This window comes from Sesamum indicum, linkage group LG4, assembly GCF_026168435.1.
Source record: "Sesamum indicum cultivar Baizhima isolate 11 linkage group LG4, ASM2616843v1, whole genome shotgun sequence".
NCBI classification, from domain to species: Eukaryota; Viridiplantae; Streptophyta; class Magnoliopsida; order Lamiales; family Pedaliaceae; genus Sesamum; species Sesamum indicum.
This window is the reverse complement of record NC_142660.1, coordinates 2,232,921-2,242,270: the sequence shown is the minus strand read 5'-3', so window position 1 is coordinate 2,242,270 and position 9,350 is coordinate 2,232,921. Positions and strand designations below refer to the sequence as shown.

Genomic DNA, 9,350 nt, shown 5'->3' with positions numbered 1-9,350 from the left:
ATTTTTATTTGAATTTTATGGGATTACAATATTTTGTCAATTCAATGTGATTAATTAAAGATTCTTTAATTTCTGGGGTTGTATTTTTCTAAATTCAAGAATTTTATTCATGTTCCAAAGTGGGGTGGCTACAAATTCGACAATCACATTATTGATGGATTTATAATTTATGTATCGTTCAAAAATTTAATTTAACTATGTGGAAGTTTGACATGCACAAATATTGTAATAAATACTCTACCAATGTTTAATTACATTACTTATTGTTTATAAACTGTTCAACATATATAACGTTTAGTCGTTTTTGTATACAATTTGAAGACACGTTTTCTTTCAACTAAATCATTAGGGCTACTGTAAATTCTATATTTCATTGTTATTTTAGTTCATAATTGCATTTTTTTTTTTACCTTCTATACCAAAAATACTTTAGTGCTCATGTAGGGGTGGGAGAACGGGTCGGGTTAATCGGATCCCGACTCGACCCGATCGAATAGCAATGAATCGGATCGGGTTTCTCGGGTTTTGTACGGGTTTGGGTTGTAGCATCCTACTCGAAGAACTCGATCGGAATAAAAGAAATAAGTCAATTTGTCTTCACTCTTTACAAACGGGTTCCTCGGTTCTTTCTCTTCTTTCCCACAATCTTCTTCCTCCAAGTCCCTAACGGTCCAATCTTCTTCTTCCCTATTGTCGTTGCTACCGCCGAGTCGCCGATCACCAAAACTCCAGAACTCCGACGACCGACCGACCACCACGAGTCCGCGACTTCTCCTTCTTCGCCGATAGAGTTCATCGTCGCTATTTTGCTAGGTAATTTTTTAATAATGGAGTTGTAATCATGTAATGGACCTAATGATGATGCATATTTTGTGAAATTAGATTAGATTTTTGGTTAGTTGTTGGGTTTGTTTTGCATTTTTATTTGAAGGTACATTCTATCTTTCTATGCATGTTAAGTGTTTGTTGATTGTGCTTGAAATGCTCTAAATATGAAATGTAGATGTCAAGAATTACCAGCAGAAATTGTGAAAGATCATGTTAAACTCACCAGTGGAGCTTGAACCCTGAAACCCCTCTGTCCATTAGGAGATAAAAATAATTTGGCAGCAATATGCACTTGGAGGAACGAATGCAGAATGGGTGAAAAGAGGGATTGCACGTTCCGTGGTGCTTGGAACTTTGATCTATATGCAAAGAAGATGTAAAATAATAGAGAAAATATTTGGAGATAAGCTTTTGAAATCATGTTTGCTTTGAAGCCCAATCATCCCGTTGTATCACTTTGAAATTACTAACTTTTATTTGAATTGGGATTGGTAGGACTTGTCATGTCCTCTTCTCAATTTCTTAAAATTTTAAACTCACGTTTAATCCTTTAGAGCCAGTTGTCCAAAGTATCTTTCATCTCCATGCTATCTTTCTCTACTCGTAAGCACGTATAGCTACTTGAAAACGTGAAGGATATCTATTTCCTCCTCATATGAGAGTGCATGAAACAATTTGAAATATCATCTGCTTTATATATATATATATGTATATTGGACGAAGCTTTACTTTTTCGTTCTTATACTTTGTAGATTGGAAATATTGATTTCTCAATGGACGGAATCAGAAGTCACTCTCAATCTCAGTCTAACTCGTCACCGAATGCCCAAACTGTAAATATGGATGAATTGAAAAATCAGGTTAGTGGTGATCATCTTGAGCATTATATAGATGATAATATTGATAAGGAGTTGGAGGGGAGAGGATGAGGACTTTTAGGTGATTCAAAAAAAAGAAAAAAGAGGGTAGTGACTTTTAGATCACCGTGGTGGGATCATTTCATTAAATTTCCAAAATGGCTCGAGATATATTAGCAGTTCCAGTCTCAACTGTTGCCTCGGAATCCACATTTAGTACCGGTGGTGTGTTCTTGGCACTTTTAGGAGCTCTTTGTCTCCTAAAATAGTGCAAGCGCTTATTTGTACTCAAGATTGGATACGAAAATACTCCAAACCAATTAGCATTGAGGAGAATTTGAGTGAACTTGAAGTGGTTGAGAAAGGTACTTATTTATTTTTTTCTTGTATTTTGATTATTGTTCAATTCTATGTATTCTACTTATATATTTTACTTGTCTAACTACTTTCTATTTTGTTATAGAGTTGACTAAGTTGGGGGTTGATTCAACAATTATTGACATTTAATGGTGCTAATTGGTACTTGTAAATTTTTGACAAGGTATTAGAACGGTAAAACCTCATTGTGTAATATTAAATTTTTAATCTGTTTGACTTTCCCTAATAGTTCTTCCACTTTGTATGTTTAATGCTTGACAGGTCGAGGACTCGAGGATGAAAATGTGATATGAGCTAGTTGCTTTTTCAATCTGTAGGCATTAGGATTTAGGAGGCCTTGGCTTTATTGTTGTTACTGAAATAATTTACAAAAACCTATGATAATTTATGGATGTAATTGAACTTTTTTTTTTTTGGTATTTATGTAAAGCTTTAAGTATTTGTGTCCATAACTTATATTTTAGATTAACATGGAGTGAATTACTTTCATTTTAAAAAATTGACCTTGTACATTTTTTGAAGCTAAAAAACTCGAACCCGACTGCCGGATACCTGACCCGAACTACCTAACCCGATGTCCACCCCTCATGTATCAAAACTATTTTAGGGAATCACGATTCTAAATCCCGTCGTTGTTTTTTAAGTGAAAAGTTTCGCGCGATTGAAAATTTACGTGTAATTTTATTTGAATATTACACATAATCTCATTTAATGTTATAAACTTTTTTCGTTTTCGTTTTCCCCCTCATTGTATTTGCCAAAAATTAATTTGACAGGTAATTACATATTTACAAATATTAAAAAAATAAAACAAACACAGGTAATTACGTATTTACATGATATGTGATTCATTGATTTACCTTCTTAATTTTCAAATTTAGTCACAAATATGGCAAATGCTTTAATAATAATAAAAGAATCACTTCGATAAAAACGTCTGAATCTTACAAAAGTAAAGATTTTTAATAATTTTTATTAGTATTTCACAAAATATTGTAAAAAATATATTATTCAAACTAGTAACTCTATTTTGTTACTTATATTCATTTTTTTCGAATGGAACATACGAACAAAATTGCATCAAAGTACTTTAGTTTGATATGATTTTATCAAAATTGCATGAAACCTTTTTCTCTAATAAATTTTGGTCCTTTTATTAGCAAGCGCATAAGAGGATACGATCTATCCAACTGATATAGAATCAACTTAAAGAAAACACATTATTCTTTTTAAAATGTATTTACCTTTACATAATATTTCTTTATTTTTTTAACGGGAAAAATGCAAGCAACCCCTTGTGATATTGCAAATTAGCAAATTATCCCCTTATAAAAAAATAAATAGCGATTTACCTTCCTGTATTATTTAAAATACAACAATTTACCCCCCTATGATTTTTAAAATGAAGCAATTTACCTGTTTATACAGGGAGGTAAATTGCTTTATTTTAAAACGTACAAGGGGGTAAATTACTATATTTTTTTTATATGGAATAACGTGATCATTTTCAACATCATAAGGGGGTAAATTGCTATTCACCCTTTTCTTTAACACACTTACTGTATTAAGATCATCATTAACAAAGATAGTGTGTGAATGTCTGTGAATACAATGCGAGCAAGTCAACTAATAAGTAATTCGATTATTGTGTAAGTTAGATTATATTATACAAATTTGTCATATTATAATGCTTAACATATTTAAATTTTTTTCTAAAATTTTGTTAAGAATGTTTATATTTGTACTTTTGTAAATATTTAGATTTACGTATTTCGAATCGCATGTTTATTTGGATGATATATGTAATTTGAAAATAAAACAATACTTTTTGAAAAAAAATGCAATTTAACCCCTGTGATATGAGAAATGAGCAAAATATTTTTATTAAAAATCAAATAGCAAATTATTCCAGTATTTTAAAAAATAAAGCAAATTACCCCCTTATTTAAGCCCTTGATGTCGGGGGGGGGGGATAATTTACTTTATTTTTTAAAACACTGGGAGATAATTTGTAAAAATTTATTTGCTCATTTCACATACCATAAGACGATTAATTACATTTAACCCAATAATGTTTAATCCTATGAAATCATATATGTCAATTCCATAAAATATGAAATCAAGAGTGTCAAACAACGATTACTTACACAACGACACTAATTTTTTAAATTATCAAAAATACTTATTTTGTATTTTTAAACCACTCCTACTCAAAATCTGATCTTTATCTATATATTTATACCATCTATCTGTACTAATATATCTATATTACACAAAAAAGAAAATCTCATTTTCACTCACAAATAACAGTTACTTACACAGTGAGACCAGCTTTTTAAATTATAAAAAATGCCCTTACGTATTTTCAACTACCTCTACTTATTGTTTTCTTCTAATTTTATATATCTATACTATCTATCTATACTAGTATGAAAATTTAACTCTCAAATGGCAGTTTTCAAAACAACGATACTAAATTTTTTGGTTCGATAATATCGCAAAATTAATTTATTTTATTTAAATGTGATGTATTGGTTTATATATTTTATTCTTATTTATAATAAATTTTAAAATATAAATAATTATTTATTATATGCATGTAGAGACGTCGTGTCATAACGACTAGTAAAAAGAAATTCACTCATAAACAACAATTTGTGATATCGTGACACCAAATCTTTTATGTCGCTATATCCATAAGTTAATTTTATTTTATGACTTATTCTTTTAAATGTAATGTGTCGATTCATATATTTTATTTTTTTACATAATATATTTTAATGGGTAAATTACATTTTACCATCTGAATTTGCGTCTTCACACTTCGCCATCACAATTTATTTTTGTATCAACTTACCATTTTAACTTTGCGAAATTAGCACTTTGTCATATATGATCTTCTTTTTGTTGATTTTCTGTCGAAAAAATATCACAGGTTGTGCATATGTATAGAATATCGCATCACACAACCCTTAAACATCATATGTACGCTGCATGTTATATTTTTTCAATAAAAAACTTAGTTGAAAAATAATTATATATGATAAAGTATAAAGTTTTGTAAAAATAAGAAGATAAGTTGATGCAAAAAAAAAAAATAAAATACCAAAATATAAAAATGATTGTAATTTGAATGATAAAATATAATTAATTTTATTTTAAAATATAAAAAAATATTTATTATATTCACATAAAAACAACGTATAAAAACAGTAAGTAGTTATTTATAAAAACTTCAATTTCGAGCTAACACCCTTATGGATTAATGTGACATTTGAAAGGACAGGAAAACTCAAGAAATTTGACCAAACAAACGGCCACGAATTTTGAGGTTGTTATCACACAACTGACGTCCACTCTCTCTCTTTATTATTTTCAGTTACATTTATCTTTCAAGACTTGCTCGTCTTTTACATCTATCTTTCAACACTTGGTAGTCATAAATGGGAGACTTAGTACACCAACGATGTCTTATTTTAATAATTAAAATTTAAATTATATAAATAAATTCAAAATTATTGATTGAGTTCCTGTTAATTATTATGCCATAATACCCCTAAGTTGATTATTTTCCTTTTTTCTTTCTTTTTTATTTTTTAGAAATATGATGTTTTGATTTTTGTATATATTTTTATGTCAATAATATCCCTAACAGAGACGAATTAGAGGTGTTTGATGTGACTCGATGGTATTAGATGTAAACTGCAAAATTTGGACGTCATTGTGAAGGTGGTGGAAAACTACTTGTGCACCCACCCACACACTTCTACTTACCCCTTTTGGCCCGGCGTATGGGTTTGATTTTGAAAAGTAAGTGGTGATTTGATGTGTGATGATGAATTTGGAAAGTTTGATTTTTCTTTGAGTGTTTTGGGATGAGGGATGGTATTATTGAAGTTGAATATTATTGTGAAGTGGAATTTTTGAATATAATAAAATATTTATTTCATTTTTTTTTTAATAATCTTTCAAGTTCAGTATATCGATTTGATTATTGGAAGAAAATAATAAGATCGAGAAAGATGCAAGGAACCCTCTTGTGATATCGTAAATAAGCAAATTATCCCCTTATGAAAAAATGAATACCAATTTACCTCTCTATATTTTTTAAAAAGTACAGGGGGTAAATTGCTATGATTTTTTCATAGGGGTAATGTGGTCATTTTCAATATCACAAGGAGATAAATTGATATTTACTCTAATAAGATCTGCTAGAAAGTGTTAAATTATTCAAACTATATAATGTTTGACTCAACTAAAACTCGTTTCAGTTATTTCTTAGTAAAATGCATAAAAACCCCTCCATAATGTTTGGATTTGTTTTCTGAATGTTTTGTTGTATTTTGTGGAGATAGAGAGAGAAAAACAAAGATAAATAAGTGTGTGTTAGAAATAGTATGTATGTTTGGATTTATTTTTGGCGATAATTTAAAATAAGTATTGTATGTTTAATGTTGTGTTTTGGGAGACAAAAATTACTATTCATTATCAAATCATTGTCAAATCATATTCTTTTTATATATATTTATGTATATATATATGTATTTATGCTAAAACAGTTTAAAACACCTAGATAAGGTGTTTTTGAATGATAACAAACATTGGGTATGTCTTGACTCGTTCGGGAGATAACTTAAAAATAAAAACAAACATAATGGTCGTATTTTTTGCGACGTTGCAGAAGACCCCCTATGTTGGAGAAATTATTTAAACACTATCTGGTGATTTCTAATATGTTGCGTATGTGCTTGTGCCACTAGTAAACTATAACACCATTAACTTTGTTTTAGTAGTTTGATTGTTATGCCCTTATCTTTTTTATTTAATTTTTTTAGATTTATGTGATTGAGATTTGTGTTGGACGAATGGCAATTGTTGGATTTGATCAAGATTGACAATTGTTGGATCTTAAATTTTAACAATTCAAGGGTTCAGATTTTGAATTTTTTAAATTTACATATTATGCTTAAATATATATATATTGTATTTATAATATAATTTGGAATAAATAAATAATGAATATTGATGAGAGCGAAAAAAAAAAAAGGGTGCTCAGATCCATTTAGAGTGGAAAATAGTGAAACAAGTGCTAAGAATTGAGTGAAAATGAATGAAACGAAAGTGTTATTCTTTATTTTTGTGTACAAGGGAGAGACTAATAATAAAGTAAAACTCTAAATACAAAATTAAAGTGCTCCCTTTCAGTTAAAGTTACACCATGAAGGTGAAAGTTGTAGTATGAAAGTAAAAGGCCATATAGTATTAAGCTCAAGTCTGTAATATGAAGGTACAAACTCAAAAACATATCTTCTCCCATTATGGAAGCTCTCTATTTATAGGCAACCATCAATGGGTTGAAAATGACCGAATCCCCTACGGATTTGGTGAAGCATGATCTCAAAGTGGTTGGATAAGGCCGAATCCCCACGGATTCATGAGAGGGTCCTCCATTGTAGGAGGATCCCTCGAATTTGGTAGAGGGTTATCTTCTGACGGTTGGAGACCTGCAATTCTTATGGGGCGGTTCAAGTTTGCCGCGGATGAAGGTATTTTCTACAGATAAGTATGCCTTCTTGAATTTCCAATGAGGTGGTTGAGGAGACGCATTTTCTCAGCTGGAGTCCAAGATTTTAGGGTATATAGGTTACTTCTGGCTGGAGGCACCACGTGTCCCCAAGGGGGCTACTGGTCCTTATTAGATTCTGCAAGGTGTGCTTTCAAAAATCCTATATGAATGCTACTTAGACCACTCATGGGCGCCACTTGATATGGGCTTTGATTATTGGGAAATTTCAAGTTCCTAAACTTTCATGTCGACTTGTGAGGCCTTTTTGGATTTGGTCCCTCTTTGATTTGGGTTGGTTGGACTTCTTTCAGCTAATTCATTTCCTGAGGGCAGTTCCCGCTAGATTTCCTAGGAGCTCTAGTCGGATTGAGCTTACTGTAGGCACCTTGAGCCCTTACCCGAGCTGGGCCATCAAGGGCACTTTGGTTTAGGCTCTTGCTACTTCTGACCACTTGGACTTCTTTGAGCTAGCCTATCTTTATCAGTATTATTCAACCCCCCAACTCTAATAAGTGAAGACTTCGACACTTATTAGAGTAAGCGTCTAATAGGAAAGAGACTGACCCGAAGAGGGAGCAATTTATATATGTATATATATATATGATTATGTATATGTATTTTTGTTTTCTTCTAAGGAAATGTTAGTAGCATAAGCATGTCAAGAGAAAAAAAGAGTTTACTTTGTGCCTGTATGGAGCATGACTTTTCTAAAGGTGCTTGCTCAGAGCAGGGTTTATTATGTTTCTCCACGGAGGAGACTCGTGCGCCCCCATGGAAGAGAGCTTAACGAGTGTCTTATACCTACTCGAGTGTAGGACTTTTTTTTTTCCTTTTTTTATAAATATCCAACTCTATAGAAAAATATAGAAAATAAAGAATTAGTTAAATGTGTCCTTTTTTATATTCATCCTTCATTAGAGTCTATACTAAAGTACATAAATCTAAAATGATCTTACTTTTTAAAAAATAAAAATACAATAAAAAGCAAGAATAAAGACTTATTATTAATAAGTTATAAGAAAGACAACTAAAAAAAAAGAAAAGAAAAGAAATAAAGAAAGATGGACCATAAAAAATAATTTAAGATAATTTCAAAATCTCAATATCATTTGAGCAATTTGAATTAAAAAAAAAAGTACATTCTCATGAAATAAAAAAAATAAGATGAGTAGAAATAGAAATAACATATCTAAATTTAATTAAATCATAAATATAACAACATTATCAGTGATCATAAAAGAACATAATGACTTCCGTTGGTTTTAAATAAAATTTTATTGAATAAGGACTTTATGAAAAAGAGTTAGAATTACACAAACGAAAATACATATATTTTATAAAAGTAAAGAAAGCATATGAGCATGGACTAATTAAATTAAATTTAGAAAATCCTATAAATAAATTATATAAATAAACAAACCCTGAGGAATATGTACTCCCAACAAACTTCTCTGACTTCTCTCACACGCACTCTACACACACATGCAAACCCTAGAATTTATTTAAACAAAATTATATTAAATTCATATTAAAAAATTTTAAACCCAATCCAACGCAAAACTAAGTGGGTTAGGTTGGAACCATGGGTTTCCACCCATATTGCCACCCTTATTAGGAAGGCTTACAACTCGGTGGAATGGGACTTCTTGTTTGCAACTCTAAGGTGTTCCACTTTCCTTCTAAATTTATTGATTGGGTGCAGGAGTGTGTGACCACAACAA

The 9,350-nt window shown here is 30.5% G+C and overlaps 1 long non-coding RNA gene across 1 annotated transcript; it reads left to right on the top strand.

Moving 5' to 3' along the window:
- The first annotated feature begins 628 nt into the window (after window positions 1-628).
- Window positions 629-2,494, top strand: LOC148788241 (uncharacterized). Its single transcript, XR_016065361.1, has 4 exons — window positions 629-813; window positions 1,581-2,050; window positions 2,149-2,226; window positions 2,325-2,494. It is a non-coding gene; the product is annotated as an uncharacterized LOC148788241 (long non-coding RNA).
- The last annotated feature ends 6,856 nt before the right edge of the window (window positions 2,495-9,350 follow it).